The sequence below is a fragment of the Macaca nemestrina genome, chromosome 15, assembly GCF_043159975.1.
Source record: "Macaca nemestrina isolate mMacNem1 chromosome 15, mMacNem.hap1, whole genome shotgun sequence".
Classification (NCBI taxonomy): domain Eukaryota; kingdom Metazoa; phylum Chordata; class Mammalia; order Primates; family Cercopithecidae; genus Macaca; species Macaca nemestrina.
In genome coordinates, this window is record NC_092139.1 from 4,449,142 (window position 1) to 4,470,310 (window position 21,169).

Here is a 21,169-nt window from a genome sequence, read left to right on the forward strand (position 1 = left end):
GGGAACTGGCCGGCTGATATATGACAATGTTTATTTACCTCATATTTGAAGTTTGGCCAGGGCTGGAGGAGACATAGCAGAATTTACCCTGAGAAAGAAGCAAACCAGCAAAAATTCAGTTCTGCTTCTACCCTTTCCTAGGGGTATTTGCACACAGGAAAACAGGAACTATAAGACTTTTAAAAGTTTGCCTAAAATCAGAGGTGCTGAGTTTTGATTTAAACTCAGTGAGCTTCTTACTTAGCAAATGATTTCTCATGCTTCCAGACATATGCCCCCTTCAGCTTTCTCTCAGGAGCCACGCCGACAAGTGGCTGGCCGGCTCACTCCTGGAGGTGATTTAAGTGCTTTAGTCACTCGAGTTATAAAAACTGTAATTTTTATTATGTGACTAAGAAAAGCACAAAGGCTTCAGTTAAACTAAATTTCCCTCTGAAGACCCCAGTAGGGGTGTTGATGACATGATTTGTCTTTTCTCCAGCACCAGGTGGGCAGGCAGAGGCACACACAGAATCACAAATCACCATTTGCATCTCACATACAAGGAGGAGAAGCTAAAGCAGTGTTTTTTTCTGTGGTGAAAAGAAACACGGGGGCTTTGGTTTTGGGGATCACAGGGATGGAGCAGAGCAGCTGGCAGGCCTGAGAGAGAGACAGCCTTCACGTTCCTGTGGCTACCAGGACAAAGGGCCACAAGCCGATGGCTTAACAACAACAGAAATCCATGGTCTTGCAGTTCTGGGGGCCAGGAATCCGAAACCAGGGTTGGTTCCTTCTGGGGGCTTTCAGGGGACATCCCTTCCACAGCTCATTCCTGGGTGCTGGTGGCTGCCGGCAAACCTTGGCATTCCTTGACCTGTAGAAATATCACTCCAGTATGCCTCCGTATTCACATGGCTTTCTTCTCTGTCCGTGCCTCTAAACATCCCCTCCTTTCTCCTATAAAGACAGCAAAGAGACCTAAAGCCCGAAAGAGATGACGTCTCACTCTAAATCCAGGATGATCTCATCTGGAGGTCCTTGATGACAGCTTCAAAGGTCCCATTTCCAAAACAAGGCCACGTTCAGGGTTACCAGGGATTAGGACTCAGACATACTTGGGGGGACAATATTCACGCTACTGTAGCAGCCAGAGGGACCTATGTACCCCGGTGCTAGTGCACACTAGTTCACTTTTCTGACCTCACAAGGCAAAAAGGCTATGCTCTTGAAGAAATGTAGGGACAAAAGTGATTCCTGTGGAAGATCCAAGTACCTGGGCTGGGAGACCCAGGCTGAATCCTTCCAGCTCTGCTGCTTTCTGGCTGTGGGACCTTGGGCTGGTCACCCACCCATCTGCTGGTTTGTGTGGTTCAGAAAATGATAAAAACTAGCCAGTGAGTTTTTCAAGAGACTAAGGAAGCCACGATGTTGTCTGCCAGAGAATATGCTCAGTCAAGGCTGACGATTCTTGTTTTCTGGGTCATAAGGAAGGCAATGATGGTGCAGTCTATGGAAATGATGATGAGGTAACCCTCAAACCGTTCTGTTTATAAGCAGGTGAGGTCTTTGATTTTTGTTTCTGATCCGAGTTAATCATTTATTCATGAGCATTTGAAAATTAGACACAGGCTAATTGAAAGCTCATCAGAAGAATGGGTTCTACACTTCCCATTGATTACCAGCAGGCTGGGAGGTATTTTTACAGACTGTGGAAACTGGAAATGAATCACATTGGCTCTGAGGAAGTGGGCCAAGAAATAAATAAACAAGTTGGGTCTGGGTCTTTTGGCCTCCCTCTGCAAGGGTTTCCTCTTTTTTTTTTTGAGACAGAGTCTTGCTCTGTCGCCCAGGCTGGAGTGCAGTGGCGTGATCTTGGATCTCAGCTCACTGCAAGCTCCGCCTCCCGGGTTCACGCCATTCTCCTGCCTCAGCCTCCGGAGGAGCTGGGACTACAGGCGCCCGCCACCACGCCCGGCTAATTTTTTTGTATTTTTTTTTCGTAGAGACGGGGTTTCACCGTGTTAGCCAGGATGGTCTCCATCTCCTGACCTTGTGATCGGCCTGCCTCACCCTCCCAAAGTGCTGGGATTACAGGGGTGAGCCACTGCGTCTGGCTGGGTTTCCTCTTAAAAGCTGCCTTCTTGTTACTCTTTCTCCTCCCTCCTGCTCAGCGATGATGATCAACATGTTTTTAAATGGGCGTTCTTCATGGATTAGGGTTGCCTGATACAATGTAAAAATGCCGTGAAAACTGAATGTCAGATAAACAACAAACTTCTTAGCATAAGTATATCCCAAATATTGCATGGGCATAATTATACCTTAAATTATTGTTCATATGAAATTCAAATTTAACCGGATGTTCTGTAGTTTTCCTTGCTACATCTGGTAACCCTAGAGTAAGGGTTGAGTTGGAAACCACCACTGCATTCCTGCTGAGGACTGGCCTTGCCGGGATCCTAAAAGAATGTGGCGGATTGTTTTTCCAAAGACGGATGCCTCAGTGTCTCCCATGCCGCAGGTTCTTCTCAGTCCATGCCACTCCTTCATTAGGAGATGAAATCTAATATTCCTCGCTGTGAATTAGGGAGGTGAAGGGGATGGTAGCTTTCTTAAAACCAACAGAATGTGGCAGAAATACTGTGGTGTCACCTCTGAGGCAATGCAGACTCCACCTCCGTGACTGGAGGCCTTTGGAGCCCTCAGCCACCGCACCAGAAGCTCCACGTCCCAGAAGCGGCCATATTGTGAGGACACCAAGGCCAGGTGGAGAGTCTGGCTGTAGCTGTCCCAACTGTGAGCCAGAAATTCCCATCAAGGTCCCAGGCAATAGCCAGCATCCACTACCAGACACACAGACAAGGTGACTTCAGACGTCTCCAGTCCCCAGCCGTGGAGCCCCCCCCCCCTCTGATGTGTGAATCTTCCCAGCTGAGGCCTCAGATCTCATGGAGCAGAAACACAGTGTCCCTGCCACACTCTGGCTGAATTCTTGACCCAGAGATTCTGTGCACATAACAAAACAGTTGTTTCATGACACTAGATTTGCAGGTGGTGTGTGACACAGCAGAACCAAGGGTCGATAGCGCCTCCAGCCACATCCTGTTTGGTACCAGATCTTGCAAATTCCCTATACGTAATAAGCCTTTGTTCTGCACTGCTGTATAGAAGATGGAATAATGGCTCCAAAGATACCTAGAGCCTAACACCCACATCTTGTGGCTACGTCACTATACATGTAGCAGAGGGCTTAGGGTTACAGGAGGGTTTCTGTTTGTTAAGCTGATTTTGGAGATGAGGAGCATATCCTGGACTGTCTGGGGGTGACCAGTGTGGTCACGGGTCCTTATAAGTGGAAGATGGCAGCAGCAGGTCTCTTCCCAGGGTTGCAGGCTTTAGGAATGGAGGGTGGGGTTGTGAGCCAAGGAATGTGGGCAGCCCCTCAGAGCCAGGAAATGGATTCTCCTCAAGGGCCTCCAAGAGGGTCATAGCCCTGACAAAACCTTGATTCTAGCCAGGGATGCCCATTTCCCACTTCCCATTTCTGGAACTGTAAGATACTAAATCCACACTGTTTGATGTCACTGAACTTGTGGTCATTTGTTACAGGAGCCACAGAAACTAATACGGGCCTGGTGCCTGATGGCCCCAGGATCAGCACTTTCCCTCCCCTCTTTCCCTGGGCTCCGGCCTCCACTTCCTCACTTCTCACCCAGTCAGCCCACTGGACATTAACAGCTGCCCTGGGCTCTCCCTTCTCAGTCTTGTCTCCCCTCAAGGTTTCCAGCTATTTATTTATTTATTTTATTTATTTATTTATTTATTTAATGTTGAGATGGAATTTCACTCTGGTTGCCCAGGTTGGAGTGCCATGGTACAATCTCAGCTCACTCCAATCTCTGCCTCCCAGGTTGAAGCGATTCTTCTGCCTCAGCTGCCCAAGTAGCTGGGATTGCAGGTGCCCACCATGACACCTGGCTAATTTTTTTGTATTTTTAGTAGAGATGGGGTTCACCATGTTGGCCAGGCTGGTCTCAAACTCCTGACCTCAGGTGATCCACCCATCTCTGCCTCCCAGAGTGCTGGAATTACAGGCATGAGCCACTGAGTCTGGCCAAGGTTTCCAGCTCTTAATGGGCAAGGTGCCCACCTACCTGCCTGCCCACCACCTACCTACCTGCTGTGCCAATTCCTCCCACCTGTCACCAACCTTCCCAGGTGAGTTGCCTGGAGTGGCCTCCTCCCATTGCCTGCTCTGTGCCCTTTACTCTGCCCAAGAACCTTGCCCACCAACTGTTCATATTTTCTGTGCTTTCTGCACAGGTGCCAGCAGCTCCTGTTCTGAAAATTTCCATCAGCTGCTGATCTCGTGAGCTCTTATTCTGATAAGTTAGGAGCAAAACAAACAGTCTCATGGAGCGAAACAGGTTGAATCCTGATGGTACTTTGAATGAGGCTGCAGGAGGAAATTGTTCTACTGCAAACTAGAATCCCTAACAGAAAAATAAAAGATAGCACCAAAGGACATGCAAACTTATTGTGAGCATGCGAACTTATCACACGCAACATGCAAACATGCAAACTTATTGCAAACATGCAATGTTATCCTCTGAAAAACTCCTCTGAATTCATCAGAGGATAACAAATGCTCAAATCTTGCTAAGCAAATCCACCAATAAGACAGTTGTGAAATGTATTTATCTCAAAATGTGTTGGGTTGAACACATTTCAGTTGTATCCTTCTGATTTTAGGTTTAAATGAGGAGAAAGAGCTATTTTCAGATGAGAGGTTCATTTGCTGTGAACTTACTCTTAATTTTCTCTATAAAATGTAAGGTAATGAAATAGTTTACAAATTCAGCTGCTTACATCCAGCAATAATTTACTGAAATGTGTTGGATGAGACCTCACAAGTGACTTGTTTCTCAATCTGCTTTCCATTCCCTTATGTCTTTTGAAAATAGACATTGAGGGTCAGTTTTTTAAAAAATAGTTGTAATATATCACCAAGACTGAATATTACCAAAGATTCCTGTAAGGACTTGTCTTATATTATTCAACATTTTAAGCAGAGTTGCTGAGGTTAATTAGATTTCTGACCCTGAAAAATTTTAAGTGCCTCTGATGACTTATTTCGAGCTGATAATTTTGTGTTAGAAACAGAAAAAGAATAAATAGACAGTGAACAAATACACTCTTCTTATGAGTGCAGAGAATATATTTCTGAAATTTAATTAAATAGCAAGATGTCCACAAGATCTATAATAAACCACTTTGCAAGACCTCTAAATGTCAAGGAAAAACACATTTTACATGAAACACCCCCTCCCCCCGACTAAATCTGTGAAGATTCAAGACATTTTAAAAACCTGCAGAACCCATGAGTACATATTTTATCTTGAAAGTACTTTTTCAAAGACTGGGGAGCAGCTACTTGTTTGCAGTATGACAGAGTGGAATGTATTTTAATGTATCACAGAGTGGTTTGTACCATTAGTTTTAGAGATCTGCCAGACGGTTTTAAAATAATGCAAGAGCTGTGGAGTTAAAGCTTAAAGTGGTGTAACTTAGTACAAGATGATAAACAATCACTTCAGTTACTTTTCCACTTTGCTGATATACCATGCTAGGTCTGCAGCGGATAGTCAAATCACATGCAAAAGCAGACGGTCCTTTGGGGGAAACATACAGGGGAAAAAAGGAAACATTTGTCATCCCGCTAGCTTTATTATCTTAATAAATCATACCATCTTAGTGCAGTGGCTCCCTATGTTTGGGCTGTCCCACTTGGGACAGTTAGATTTGAGGTTGGACATAATCACAGCACTGAACATCACTGAATCCCACAGGGTGAAAGTTATTGCATTTTCAATTATCGTTTAATCCTTTATACATGAAGGACAAAGCCCCATTTTGCTGCTAACTCATCTTCGATGCCTCTTGGACTCTTGCTAATACGTGTTTAGAGCAAAGAGAGGCCTCTGACTCAGAGTCTTCAGGCCCCAGATTCTGTCCAGAGTTTTGCAATGTTTTCTTGGTCACCTTGCTTTCCTTTTACAGCATCTGCTATTGAAGGCAAGTGCTACCGAGTTTCCTTTCAGCTGTGGTTTATGGTTGTAGCCTGGGATTTGGTGACTGGCACATTAGTATTGAAGAAGCATCAGTCTAAAGTAGGAGTTGCAAACTTTCTCTAAAGAGCTGGAGAGTAAATATTCAGCCTTTGCAGGTTGCGCAGGTTGTGCAGGTTCTGTCCCAACCACTAAACTCTGCTGCTGTAGAGCAGCCTTGGATGATACGGAAATGAATGAGCATGGTTGTCCTATAAAACTGTACTTAGGATCACGTCTGTAATCCCAGCACTTTGGGAGGCCAAGGCAGTGGATCACCTGAGGTCAGGAATTCGAGACCAGTCTGGCCAACATGGTGAAACCCCATCTCTACTAAAAATACAAGAACATCAGCTGGGCATAGTGGCATGTGCCTGTAATCCCAGCTACTGGGGAGGTTGAGGCAGGGGAATCGCTTGAACCAGGGAGGTGGAGGTTGCAGTGAGCTGAGATCACACCACTGCGCTCCAGCCTGGGCAACAAGAGTGAGACTCCATCTCAAAAAAAAAAAAAAAAAAAGACAAGTAATGGGCAGCTTTGTTCTGTGGAATGTAGTTTGTCGACCCCTGGTCTAAGGTATCCTTGCAAATTGAGTTAAGAAATCTGCCAATAAACCTGTTTCACTTAAAAATGTGAGGTTTTTTGTTTGTTTGTTTGTTTTTTAATGTTGAGCAGACAGTAGCTCTGGAGTCCTCAGATATCCAGCACGTGTTGGGAAATGTGGATTTCCCTGGGTCAATGCTCCCACCATGGCCACTTGAAGCCTACCAGCGTGATTTTCCTGAAAACTGATTTAAGAAGAGATGTCACCATCAGCTTCCTCAAACCATGTGAAAAATCCTGAAAATGAATATCCTGTGTTGACTTTGTCCTGCCAAATATCATGCCCACCCAGAACCTCAGCATGTGGGTTTATTTAGAAACAGAATCTTTGCAGATGTAATTTAGTTAAGATGAAGTCATCCTGGATTAAGGTGGTCTCTGATTCAATGACTGACATCCTTTTAAAAGGAAGAAAATTTGGACACAGAGCATCTCAGAGGGAAGACGATGTAAAGGAAGATAGGTGAGAAGGTCAAGTGAGGATGGAAGCAGAGCATGGAGTGATGCATCCATAAGCCAAGGAACCCCAAGGATTGCTGCAGCCACCAGAAGCCAGAAGATAGGCCAAGAAGTATCCTTTCCTGGAGCTTTTGGGGAGCATGGTCCTGCTGATACCTTAAATCAAGGTATCAGCAGGTGCTTGATTTCAGGTATCAGGGCCAGGTGTGGTGGCTCATGCCTGTACTCCCAGCACTTTGGAAAGCTGAGGGGGGCGGATCACCTGAGGTTGGGAGTTTGAGGCCAGCCTGACCAACATGGAGTAACCCTATCTCTACTAAAAATACAAAATTATCTGGTCATGGTGGTGCATGCCTGTAATCCCGGCTACTTGGGAGGCTGAGGCAGGAGAATTGCTTGAGCCCAGGAGGAAGAGGTTGCAGTGAACCAAGATCACGCTATTGCACTCCAGCCGGGGTAGCAAGAGCGAATCTCCATCTCAAAAAATTAAAAAAAGTTTTCTGACCCCCAGAACTATAAGAGAATGAGTTTCTCTGGTTTTCAGCCACCTAGTTAGTGGTAATGTGTTATGGCAGCTCCGGGTAGCTAGTGCAGTGGGACACAGTGGTATGTGGATATGGGGACGTTTGGGAATCACAGTGTAGGTCACATAGCCAGTAAGCGTCAGAATGGGAATCTGAGCTCAGATGTACACCCTTCACAAGCCCAAGCCCTTAAGTGTTTGTGTGTCTTCTTAGAGAGGAGTGTTGAAGGAAAGGACTTGCGTTGTGCACTGAAAGTCAACAAGATTCCATGGTGGAGGCCGGTAAGTCCTCTCTTAGTCTGGGACATCCAGGACACCTTGAGTTGCTTGGTCAAGCCTACATGGCACAGACGGGACCATCACTGTGGTGCCAATGAGCTCCACCTCCAAGTTCAGGGCACTCACGACTTCCCACGCCAAGTTCCCATCCAGAACTTTCCAGAGAACAAGAAGCTGGCATGTTTCTGCCCACAAGAATTAGCTGCTGGGCAAAGTAGACCTCAAAGATGAGCAGAGAGCTGCCATTGAGACCATCCTGGCACTGCTGGAACTGCTCGCAGGGGTTTTGAACCCCACAACCTCCTTTCCATGGAGTTTATTTTTAAAATTATATGCCAACCTTCATTAAAAAAAAAAAAAAAATCAGAAGTAGTGCTTCTTTCTTAGTTTCTTTCTTCCTCCCTGTTTTGTTCCAGAAGACTTGGCTCTGGAGGTTGTTACTTCGTTTGGAAGGCAAGAGGAAGGTTAATTAGCTTTTGGGACCCAAGGGCTCTCAGGAAAGATGTCAAGTGATTTCCTAATTGCTCCTCAAAGTTTGATATGGTTGGAGGGGCAAAGTCCAGGAGAGAAGATGCTAAGCTGGTTGTTAGGTTGACTATGAATTCCACGCAGCATGGTGGGGAGGACATTTGCAGGACATTGTTCCCTGTGAGGAGTCCAGATAAATAATTCATTCCTCTCTTGGGTCCCATCAACTGGTGGCCTCCAGCCCAGCAAGCCATTGTGGATTTCAGGGCCAACACAAGGCATTTCTTGGGTCTGAGTCTCCCACTCAGTCATAGAGAGAATCCAGCCCCTACATCTGCATTGGTTGCATTCTGCTTCCTGAGCTCCTGGAAAACATAAACAGTGCATTTCTCTGCTTGGCAAAGGATACCAAGGCAGAGACTCGAGATATGCCAGCCACGGACTTCCAAGTTCTTAAACCTCCAGACTGTGGTCTGCAAATGTATATCACCTGGGAGCTCCTTAGACAGAATGCAGAATCTCTGGCCCACCCCAGACAGGCTGAATCAGGATCTCTGGGCATGGGGCCCAGCACTCTACATGTTCACAGGCTCTCCAGGTAATTTTTTTTTTTTTCACTCTTGTTGCCCAGGCTGGAGCACAATGGTGTGATCTCAGTTCACTGCAACCTCTGCCTCCCAGATTCAAGTGATTCCCCTGTCTCAGCCTCCCAAGTAGCTAGGATTACAGGCACTCGCCACCACATCTGGCTAAATTTTGTATTTTTTAATAGACATAGGATTTCTCTGCTAAAAGAGTCAGGCTGGTCTTGAACTTCTGACCTCAGGTGATCTGCTCGCCTCAGCCTCCCAAAGTGCTGGGATTACAGGCGTGAGCCACTGTGCCTGGCCTTATCCAGGTAATTCTGATGCACACTAAGGTTTGAGCAGTGCCCTTAAGGACCACAGTCCTTTATGACTGTTAAAAACCTAGCAGAGAATAAATCCACTCGCTGCCCTCTCCCCCAGACTCTCAGTCAACCAAGACACCAGCTGGGGGATTCCAATGAGAAGCAAAGCCTGCATTAGATTCTCTTGCAGAAACTGGTATTCACTGGTGATTTTCTTCAGCAGTTCCTGAAATCACTGAACAGGTGGATTATTTCTTCCTGACTTGGCAGTATATCTTCCTCAATTCACTTACTCTTTAAAATATTTTGCTTGCCATGATTGCAAAGTCATTGTGGCAGGCAAAAATGCATTGCATGTCATTCTTCCCCATCTGCACATGGCTCTCAGGACATAAAGAGGATATTAAAAATAAAAATAAAAAGCAGGACATAAAGAATGGCTCTGCCACCGTCTCCCTCAGTGGAGTCCTCTCTCTGGCCCTGGGAAGCCTCACCAGGGGTGTTTCCCTTCACTGAGGCTATAAAATTTGCATCCTATTCATAATTACATGAAATCCCCCAAATGCAGGCTGGGGACAGCTGCTCCAGGGCCACATTGCCAAGGATAGCAGCTACACCAAAAAGTCAAGCGATGGTCAGCTTGGATGGAAAGCCATGGGGTGAATGTATTCTCCACGTGATGAGAAGAAGTCACCTGTCCAATCGTCTTCTAAGGCAAGAGTGGAAGCTGCCCATCACAGCCCAGATGGTGACCACTGGGGAGAGAAAGGGGCTTGATTCAGATGTGGTTCCTTTGGGGACAGACACAGTGACAAGGCAGGAGCTCCTGGGGTCGCAGGGGTAGGGAAGAGGGGATAGGGTGTCTTTAGCTGATTGAAATCTCTTCTCATTTGACTGCAGGTGAAGTAGAATGAGAGATGGAATCACTGCGAGGCCCTCATTTCCATGGGGGCTCCTTCCAAGACTAGGAGGGGCCCTAGTCATGTGTTCCTGTGGCCATAGCTTTGCAAAACTTGTTGATGGGGACAGATTTTCACTGCAGTTGCCTGTAGGCCACCATCTCCTTCTGCTCCGGCTTCCCATCCCTAGGGTTTGCCTCACCTCGAGAGCTGTCAGAGGGGCTGTTGCTCTTCTGGAAAGCACTTATTTAGGCTTGAGTGGCAGATTCGGATGAAGCCACTTCCACATCGAGTGCCATTGTGCTAGGTGTCCTGGGTCAGTGATGTTTCCAGGAACAATCCTGCTGCCCATGGCAATAGCGCTCCCAGTGTCCTGCCAGGATCCCAGGGCCAGATGAGCTTCCCATTGGTGCCCAGCACCAGAGGGTTTGGTGGAAGAGGAAAAGGAGCAAGGTTTGAAATGTATGGAGCCAGAAGCCAGTCTAAGAAAAACCTTCTTATCATCAGACATGCAATTATCAGGAGAGCATTCAGTTCTCATCATTACCTAGTCAAAATAAATGTTCTCCCTTGTAAGGAATAATTTGTAATGCATATACACAAATGTAAATGAACCATTTTTTTTTTTATGGGATGAAAAAGAAACTAAGGACGGGTACAGTGGCTCATGCCTATAATCCCAGCACTTTGGAAGGATGAGGTGGGTGGATCACTTGAGGCCAGGAGTTCCAGACCAGCCATGGTAAAATCCTGCCACTACTAAAAATGCAAAAATTACCTGGATGTGGTGTGTATACCTGTAATCCCAGCTACCCAGCTACTTGGGTGGCTGAGGCACAAGAATCACTTGAACCCTGGAGGTAGAGGTTGCAGTGAGCTGATATTGCTCCACTGCACTCCAGGCTGGGTGACAGAGCAAGACTGTCTCAAAAAAAGAAAGAGAAAGAATCCATCAAAATTCTTGTGTCCATAGGACAAAACCTTACCCAATGCCACAGTGAGTCTGTCTGTGTGTCCATCTGCATGTTGCACGCCACCAACTATCCATAACTTTAAAAAAAAGGTTTACCTGACCACACTAGAGGAATTATCTTTCTGCTCTGTTAAAAGCAATACCAAAAATTTTTGTCATATGAAAAGGCAAAATGTATGCAAGAGAAAAATGTAGGAAAATGTAGAATACAATCAGGTAACTAATTAAAATATTCAATAATATATAGTTTTGTGACATACAGAAACTTAGCAGCTTTTAAGAATTTAAATAAACCCCATTCCTAACTCATTTTGTGTGTTGTTTTCTTTAGTTTTGACCCCCACACAGCCTGGATCTGAAAGCGTTCATTCATCCATGCGTTTGTTCAGCAGATGCTTACAGAGCCACCACTGCAGGCACAGGCAGCAACGCAGCCAGCAAGAAAGCTGGTGCTGGCATCAAGGGGTGAACAGCCAGGTGGGGCACATGATAGCCAGCATGTCAACAAGCACATTCACGGGAAGCTGCAGAGCTGCAAGGTGGAGGGAGGAGCAGAACCGCAAGGAGGAAGGGGAAAAACTTGCAATGGGCTGGTCAGAGGACCTCTGAGGAGCTGATGCTTAAGCAGAGACAAGGATAACGGGAAGGGACCAAGTAGGCCAGGAGCTGAGGAAAGAATGGGCAGGGGCCACGGCCCAAGCAAATGTTCTGAGACTGTGTCAGGGTGGTTGGAGGGAGGTTATTATCGTCCAAAAAGAAGAGCAAGGCCAGCGGGGTCAGACAGATGACAGTGAGGGCTGGGTGGTCGTGGAGATGGACTGAAGGGCCCCACGAGGAGACAGCATGCATTGGCGTGCTGTCCCCATGGCTGGGATGAAAGATAACACGTGAACATTACACCAAGTGGGAAGAGTGATTAAAGGCGATACAGAGACTCCCCTGTTCTTCACCAGCAAACTTCCTGCTTCTTCCTCGGTCTGGTCTAATTACACACAGACTCCCGTCTTGACCAGTCACCCCAGAACTCATGTGTAAAGCTAATACGCAGAAATGAGGCTTACCGAGGGGCAGGGAGAGACTTCCAATTAAACATCTTCCGCAGCAAATGGGAAACGGCGCTCTTTAATGTCGACTCCAGCTGCTGCATTCTAAAAGAAAACCAGGCAGAAATACATGATGGTTGGGACACTTCCTTCAAATATCAAAGCTGAATACATTCTTTTTCAACTTCAGCACAGCGATCCTTCTCTAAACAGTACCAGCCAATGGAAGTCACAGCTCTTCTTACTCCAGAGAGTTATATCGAATCAGTCCCTTTGTATATATTTTTAAGCTGAGGAATTTGCATTCTTCTTGTTTTTCTTTGGAAATGGTGACTCAAGTCTTTTACTGGTCTTGTCCTCAAAGAACAGGAGGAGTGACTGCTCTCACCAGACAGAGAGCTTATTCCGAGCGGAGGGCTGAGGGGATTCACCACGTCTCTGGTTTCTCAGCTGCTTGAAAATCAAAGTGGAATTCTCACAGTGGCCTGTCCCCGAGCAGCTCAGGGAGCCTGATGAGTATCGTCTCAAAGCCACGCCATGGGTGTGATGGAGTCTGAGCAGGTCTGGACCAGAAGCAAAGAGCAGCCCTTCACGCAGGAGTGCATGGCCTTCCTTTGTAAGGCGGAGGTGATCGCAGAAGAAAACAGCTGCAGGCTGTGTCTACAGTGGGTGTCACATAAGGAATCCCCAGGCAAGCCCGGCTGGAATTAGCTGCCACCTGTGCCTGCCCATGGGGCATTCTGTGTACATCCACTACAGCGCACGGTGCTGGAGTCCCTAGTCCCTATGGCTGTCTGTGCTACAGATCTTGAACTCTTAAAAGGCAGGGGGCATGTGTGGTTTGACTTTGCTTGCTAAAAAGTCACCCCCCACCACCACACACACACAGCACGTGGTGGGAACTCAGGAGCTATTGAATGAATGCAGTGAGCTGACGCCTTGGCTGCAGGACATGGAAATGCATACACAGGGCCATGGAGCCCCACTAAGCCCATGGCGCTGAAACTGCTGGAGCACCTGCTGACCACAGTTCTTCAATGGTTTTCTCCAAGAACACATCAGAATGGAAGCACTAGGGCCTCTCTCTCTCTGGGTGCATACATTCACTGCATCCATACACATGGTCCATTTGGTCACCCCGACTGCTCATCGTATCCAGGAAAATTTCCATGAGAAATCCAGCATTTTGGGCGAGAAGCTGAGATTCTCAAAGTAGAAAGCCCACTGGCTAGAGGACACAGAGACGCACATGCTGTGGGGCTGGAACCTGCAGGACAGCTGGGCTGGGAGGCAGCCTGAGCTGTTGGCTGGGAGTGGAACCAGCTATCTTGGAAGGAAGTGAGGTGTCCATCCACAAGCACCCACACAAAGCCAGAGGGCCCTGTTGTACTGGGAGGGAAGTTGGATGGCATCACAGTTCACCCCTCTCAGTGTGGGTATGAATCCATCATTGTTTGTTTGTCCTGACAAAGCACATTGCCATATGTTAATTTGGCCACTGCAGTTAGAATAGATCAGGAACAAAACCCCACTATTCCTATTCGTCGAGTCATTGCCTGGTTTATTGGTTGTACAGACTTCATGGATAGGGAACCTGAAGATCATATCCGAGGATCAGAATATTTTCTTCAGAGGAGATGTAGAGTTCAGGGATGAACCTCCATGCTCACCCCAAGCCTGCTGAGAGGCACCTGTTTTTCACTCCATGACTTTGTGCTGAGTCCTGCCATATGCCAGATGCTGCTTTGCAGTGCAGCGAGAATGGGCCCACAGAACCTCTTCTAGCATGGAGATTAATTCTGGCAAAGGAGACCAGCAAAGAGCCAGTGACAGCATGCCCCCAGAATGAGCACAGCTGTGATAGGCAGATAGATAGAGGACAGAGCTAGAGAACTGCACAGAAGGCCAACTTAGGGGTGGGGGGTGCAATAAAGGCCTCTCTGGAAAGGTAGCATCCAAGCTGAGACCTAAAGAGAAGGAGAACAAGGTGAGCCAGGCAGGGACCTTCCTGAAGCAGGAAAGTATGTGCAACGGCCCTGTGGTTGGTGGGGAGGGAAACCACAGCCTGCTGTGGGGCCGGAAGGGTGAGCAATGCTGCCGTGGCACCAGGGAGGGGAACCATCAGTGTGGGGTTCTCATGACCAAGGCCCCAGAGGCGGAACATAGAGACACCATTCAGCAGGAACCAGCTTTGATAGGAGACTTGGGGAACACAAGGATAAGGCATTTGAGGTTCTTTTAAAGCTTTCTGCAAAAATCACATCCTCAGCGGTCTGGACGTGGGGATTTGGAGCAGGCCTGAGTCTGGCAGGCTGCTGAATATTTCATGCAGCCTCCTCGGCTGGCCGGCCCCTCGGTGTTGGGCATGGTCTTCCTCTTCATGCATGATTTACAGGGCTCTGCATTAATGCCCCAGCCTCATTTATCCTGGTCTGCTGACCATTAGCATGAGCAAATAAATATACATTTCCAAGAGCCCAGATCCCCAGCCTGAGCCCAGTCTAGCTGACAGCTTTCCACTTTCTCCTAATCACAGGAGTTGGGGGACTGGAGGACAGGGGACCACCTGTTGTGTGAGAAGATTCCAGAACCGCCTGTGGATTGGATTATTTCCCCCCTCTTCCAGAATTTTTACCTTAGAAATTCATCATTCCCTCTTTCCCTTTTGGGTGATAGACAGTTCTTTCGTGTACTGCTGAGAAGATAATTCAGAATTCTGTTTATTCTAATGCAGTTCAAAATGTCTGTGACTAGCATCTGAAAATAGCTCTGTGTGTTAAATACTGGCAGCCAGAAAGCTTTTGGAGCCTGTTTCTCACCATCCCCGGGTCCTCCAGCAGGTCCGTCAGTCTGTCTGTGTCTGCGTGAAAAGCAGCTCCTTTGTCTCAGGCTTTGCCGGACTGGGCTCTGTGGGGTGGTTTGGGGGAAGGGAGGGTCATGGTTGGATATCATTTATGGGGCATGTTCTGCGTGTTAAGCTTTGTGCTGGGCCCTGGGAAGGACCCTGTCCTCTTGCAGCTTTCAGTCTGATGGGGAGACAGGCACTGAATGGGGAAATAGACACTAAAGAGACATTCACTGACCATCACCATGGTGACGGGGCTTCCATCCTAGGGGTCCTTGGATTCATTTCATTTGGGGAAGCGATTGCAGAGACTGGGGCTGGAACCAATGTGGCTCACAGGGAAAGGAGCAGCTAGAAACAAGGGAATTGGGAAGCAGAGAGGTGGAGAGGGAGTAGGGAGGGGTCCGAGGTCAGAAAGCCAAAGGGTCAGGCTGAGGCATCATCGGTAGAGGTGTAAGTACCTGGGGCAGGTGTCAGGAGGGGAAGGAGTCAGGGGCAGTCACATCAGGGACACAGGAGCTGGCTCCGGTGGATGTTGCCAGAATATGAAGGGGAAATCTGGGAACACGGCAGTCATAAGAACAATGACCAAATCCAGCTCCTCAGTGTGTCTGGGGCAGATAGGCAAGGTGGGCAGGGAAGGCCTCGTGTGCTGTGGTCCTCCCCCTTCTCCCACCTTATTTCTTGCCTTTTTCCCCTTACTCTGCACATTCCTAGCCATAGGACCTCCTCCCAGTTCCTTGAATTCTACACTCCCTCCTGCCACAGGCCTTTCGCTCAGGCCACCCTCTTCCAAGAACACTGGTTCTTTCTTTCCACTCTCAAAGAAATCGTCACCCCTCCAGGAAGCTGCCTCTGCCCTCTCCTTCCCCAAAACTATCCCAAATTCTTCTATTAGCTACTCTGATAGCCCCAGGCACCACACCTCCTTGGGGCTTATTCCTGTTGAAATTTTACACACATTGATATATTTTTTAAAAATCATCTGTCCTTCCTGTTAGATTTATGCTCCTTAAAGACAGGAAGGAACCACATCTAATTTTGTTCAACACAGAATCTATGTAACTGGCATGAAATCAATATATTCTTTTTTTATTTTTGGAGATGGTTTCTCTCTCTGTCACTCAAGCTGTAGTGCAGTGGCACAATTATAACTCATGGCAGCCTTGAACTTCTGGGCTCCTGCAGGATGGATGGATGGATCAATGGAAGGATAGATGGCAGGATGGATGGATGAATGGATGGGAGGATGGATGGGAGGATGGAGCAATGGATGTATGGATAGACGGCAGGATAGATGTATGCATGGGAGGATGGTTGGATGGATGGATGGATGGATGGATGGATGGATGGATGGACGGGAGGGTGGATGGATGGAAGGGTGGATGGATGGGTGGAAGGATGAATGGATGAATGGATGGATGGATGGATGGATGGGAAGGTGGGTGGATGGGAGAATGGATGGGAGGATGGAAGGATGTATGTATGTAGGGATGGATGGATGGATGGATGGATGGATGGAGGATGGATGGTTGGGTAGATGGATGGATGGATGGGAGGATGGATGGATGGATGGATAGGTGGATGGGAAGATAGATGCGTGGGAGGGTGGATGGATGGAAGGGTGGATGGATAGATGGATGGATGGATGGATGCATGAATGGGAGGGTGGATGGATGGGAAGGTGGGTGGGTGGCTGGATGGATGGATGGATGGGAGGATGGATGGATGTATGGATGGATGAATGGATGGATGGATGGATGGATGGATGGATGGATGGATGGATGGGAGAGTGGATGGATGGGAGGGGGGATGGATGGGAGGGGGGATGGATGGGAGGGGGGATGGATGGGAGGGTGTATGGATGGGAAGGTGGGTGGGTGGCTGGCTGGCTGGATGGATGGGAGGATGGATAGATGGATGGGAGAATGGATGTGAGAATGGATGGGAGGATGGATGGATGGATGGATGGATGGATGGATGGATGGATGGGAGGATGGTTGGATGGATAGGTGGAAGGAAGGAAGGAAGAAAGGAAGGGAGGGAGGGAGGGATGGGAGGATGGATTATTGGAGGATGGATGGATGGATAGCAGGATGGATGGGAGGATGGATGGATGGATGGATAGGTGGATGGGAAGATAGATGCATGGGAGGGTGGATGGATGGAAGGGTGGATGGATAGATGGATGGATGGATGCATGGATGGGAGGGTGGATGGATGGGAAGGTGGGTGGGTGGCTGGATGGATGGGAGGATGGGAGGATGGGAGGATGGATGGATGGGAGAGTGGATGGATGGGGGGGGATGGATGGGAGGGTGTATGGATGGGAAGGTGGGTGGGTGGCTGGCTGGATGGATGGATGGGAGGATGGATGGATGGATGGATAGATGGATGGGAGAATGGATGTGAGAATGGATGGAAGGATGGATGGATGGATGGATGGATTGATGGATGGATGGATGGATGGATGGATGGATGGGAGGATGGTTGGATGGATAGGTGGAAGGAAGGAAGGAAGAAAGGGAGGGAGGGAGGGAGGGATGGGAGGATGGATTATTGGAGGATGGATGGATGGATAGCAGGATGGATGGGAGGATGGATGGATGGATGGATTTTCAATCCTTCCACCTCAGCCCCCTGAGTAGCTGGAAGTACAGGTGTGCACCACCATCCTTGGCTAAGAAATCAATATTGTTAATGAATAAATGAGGAAACAAGTGAATGTAGAACTCAGACCCGAGAGGAGATTAAGATAACTAGACCCTGCAGTGGCAGAAGGGCAAGTCATGGATGACAGAAAAGTGCCCGAAATCTCCCTATGAGAATCACTGTAATCCCATATTTCAGGATTTCAGACCTGCTGAACACACCCCACCCCCATCACTTAGATTACAACAACTTTGCTGAATTTGAGACAACTAAGTTGTCCATCCAGGCATTTTATCCATAAACCATTAGGTAACGCAATACTTGGACTGAGCTCACCTGGGTAAATTGCTTTGAATATAAAAAGTCAGCATCAAAATGCAGCACGTGTGACCTCCCCACTCCTGAGCACACACTTGATCACATTCCAGGCAGGTTTCTTCCGGCACTTTGTGGCTGGGACAACACGTGAGCTGAAGCTGCAGAGCAGCACCACTGCTGCTCAGCTGATGTCCTCATCCCACTTAGGTCACCAGGAGATACCCCGTGTCTCAACACACAGACCAATAACTCTAGGTAAGAGCTCTCTAGCCAGTGCCTGGCCCCTGTTCCATCTAAGAGGCTGCCAGGACTGAGCATCAGGAACCAGATGACCTGGCCCAGGGCTGCTGTAAGCCTACAGTCACTTGCATTCTCCAAAGTTCAGGGCAGATGAGCTCTGTTGCAACGGCAAAGCCCATTGAATATTTATGTTGTTTTAAATATCAGTGCATCCCCAAACCTGTGAGTGACTGACAGACAAACAGAAACTTCCAGTGTGGGATCTGCTAGAAAATGGTCTGAAAGTATGAATGGAGTATGCTCTAGCCAGTGGTTCTCAAGATACTGCTGCAAAACACATGCTACTGGAGGCAAAAAGGCAAGGGATACGCATGCCAATGGAGCATGGGGGGTTTCCATCCTATTTAGATCTGTGTCCCCTATGCATCTGCCTGGCAATATGGATAAAGTCAAGCCCTATCCATGAAAGCACCCTTGAGGCAGGGGCTGCTCCCCATCCTGTTCTCTGTATTCATCATCACTCAGGGCAGAGCTTGGCCTGGGCCAGGCACAGGACCGAGGCCTTTCTCTTAAACTTTCCCAAGGCCTGGATGCCTTGATGGTTGTCTGGACCAGGCAGGCAAGAGAACGATGAAACTCTTTTCATCAACAGGCCTCAGACGAGGTGGTGGGGCCACTGGAGAAAAAATTTAACAATCTCTTCTTTACCAGCCATCCCCATTACCTTCTCAAGCCAACCTCCAGTTTACATCTATCTCCTCTGCATTATACCAACAATCTAAACACCTCTCTCCTTCAGTTGCTAGGGACTGCTTATGGCCAAAGCTTAAATCCTATTGATGGTTAAATAAACAAAAGAATCATGTACAAATGGATGCATAGATGAATGACAAATGAACAAAGACTGATAAATGGATGGATGGATGGATGGATGGATGGATGATGCATGCATGGCAGAAGGGCAGGAAGAATGGATGGGAGGATGGATGTGAGGATGGATGGATGATGCATGCATGGCAGGACGGACGGATGGATGGATGGATGGACAGACGGATGGATGCATAGACAGACAGTGAATGAAAAGAAGGAGGGAGAAGGGGAAAATAAATGGCTCTTTCAGCTTCCAACAAAACTATGACCAGTCCTGCCTCAGTATTTGTCAGCTGAAAATGAACTAAAGACAACCTTAATTTTTGAATTATAAGCCAACCTTAGTCTTTCCAACGAAATAATTTCTTTTGAGATGGAGTTTCACTCTTGTTGCCCAGGGCTGGAGTGCAATGGCACGATCTTGGCTCACAGCAACCTCTGACTCCTGGGTTCAAGTGATTCTCCTGCCTCAGCCTCCTGAGTAGCTGGGATTACAGGCACGCACCACCATACCTGGCTAATTTTGTATTTTTAGTAGAGACAGGGTTTCTCCATGTTGGTCAGGCTGGTCTCAAACTCCCGACCTCAGGTGATCTGCCCGCCTCGGCCTCCCAGAGTGCTGGGATTACAGGCATAAGCTACCGCTCCCGGCCTCCAATGAAATAATTCTATCGTAGACCATCTAAATATCAAGATTCTCTAACATAGATAAAGGTGCAGAAAGGCTCCCCCACCACCTGCCCTTTCAGTTTATTCCAACTTCAATGCTTTTTCTCTTCCCTCTGCCCACTCAGAGCTCAAATGAAGTGTCAACCGCTCAGAAAAACCTTTCTTGACCACACAACCTAAAATACTTGCCCACCTCAACGAACTCTCCGTTTATTTTTCTTAGTAGTTCCTGAGGTTTCCTGCTATTGTTCTATCTCTTAATTTGCTATTGTTCTATGTATATCTCCCCTGCTGGCAGTGAGAGTAGAGTTTTTCCTTTCTTATTCTTGCTGTATCCACAGCTGCTGTCCTGTTCGGTACCTGGTGGACAGGTACTGGTGGAAAACACAGATCTGCTTATTAGAGGCATGCATGATGGAAGATCATGTCTCTCAATCTGTCTTGATGGAAGACTGTTAGTGTTTATGGTCTAGAGATCTGGGTAAAATCCAGTTCTTCTACTTGGCATCCGAGTGAACTTAAAAGGGGTCATTTTTGTATGCTTTTGAGCACTGTGCTGGGTGCTATGGACACAGCCACCAGTGGGACATCGGAGGTCCCTTCCCTTCCAGAGATGAGCTCACAAACCCTGTGAACATCGTTTTCCTCATGTGGGGATAAAAATTGCTACATATGTCTTTATGGTGTGGGAGGGTGAAATAAAGTGATGTTGTCACATATAAACAAGGTTTGTATGTTGTGACATACAAACAAGATTGACTTTTGACATACAAACAAGGCATGGGACTAAAGTTATATCTGAAAGCAGGATAGCAGTTAGGGCACTTGGGTTGCCAGTGACCAGAACAGATTCAGACCAGTGTGAGCAAAAATAGAACTCAAGGGGCAGGGATCTGTGAGCTCACAAAATGATATCAAGTTTGAGAATTGAGACAGCTCTGAAGGTCAGAGCAGTAGGATTCTTTTAATTATCTCAATAGACAACTTCTTCTAAAATGAATGAATCCTGGCCACTTTTTCCTTCCCTTGTGATTCCACTCAGCTCCAGAGAGCAAGGCTAATGGGCCTGGCTTGCCTTCTAGCCAGCTCTGGACAGGTGGGGAGGATCCATTGGTTTGATCCAGACAGCCTTCAGTGGTGAAGAGGTGTTAGTTTTCTCAAGAAAATTAGGGGTTCTGTTGCCCAGTGAAGTGAGAATTGGTACCAGAAGGTTAGAAAACAAATTTCCACTGTTAAAACTATGTCAAACTAATTCTGGCCAAAAGTTCCATCAAAACACTTATTTTCCAACAATTCTCATTGAGTATTGATATGGGTTAGCAAATAACATTAAAACAACAAGTTTCTATC

General features: G+C 47.4%; 1 long non-coding RNA gene across 1 annotated transcript in view; it reads right to left on the bottom strand.

Annotated features, from left to right (window-relative positions):
* Positions 1–9,346: 9,346 nt before the first annotated feature.
* The window catches only part of LOC139358416 (uncharacterized), a 35,512-nt gene continuing 23,689 nt past the window's right edge, over positions 9,347–21,169 (bottom strand). The window contains exons 2-3 of the long non-coding RNA XR_011613186.1: positions 12,244–12,330; positions 9,347–10,065 (exon numbers count right to left, since the gene is read on the bottom strand). This is a non-coding gene — a long non-coding RNA (uncharacterized lncRNA). The remainder of the gene's footprint in view (positions 10,066–12,243; positions 12,331–21,169) is intronic.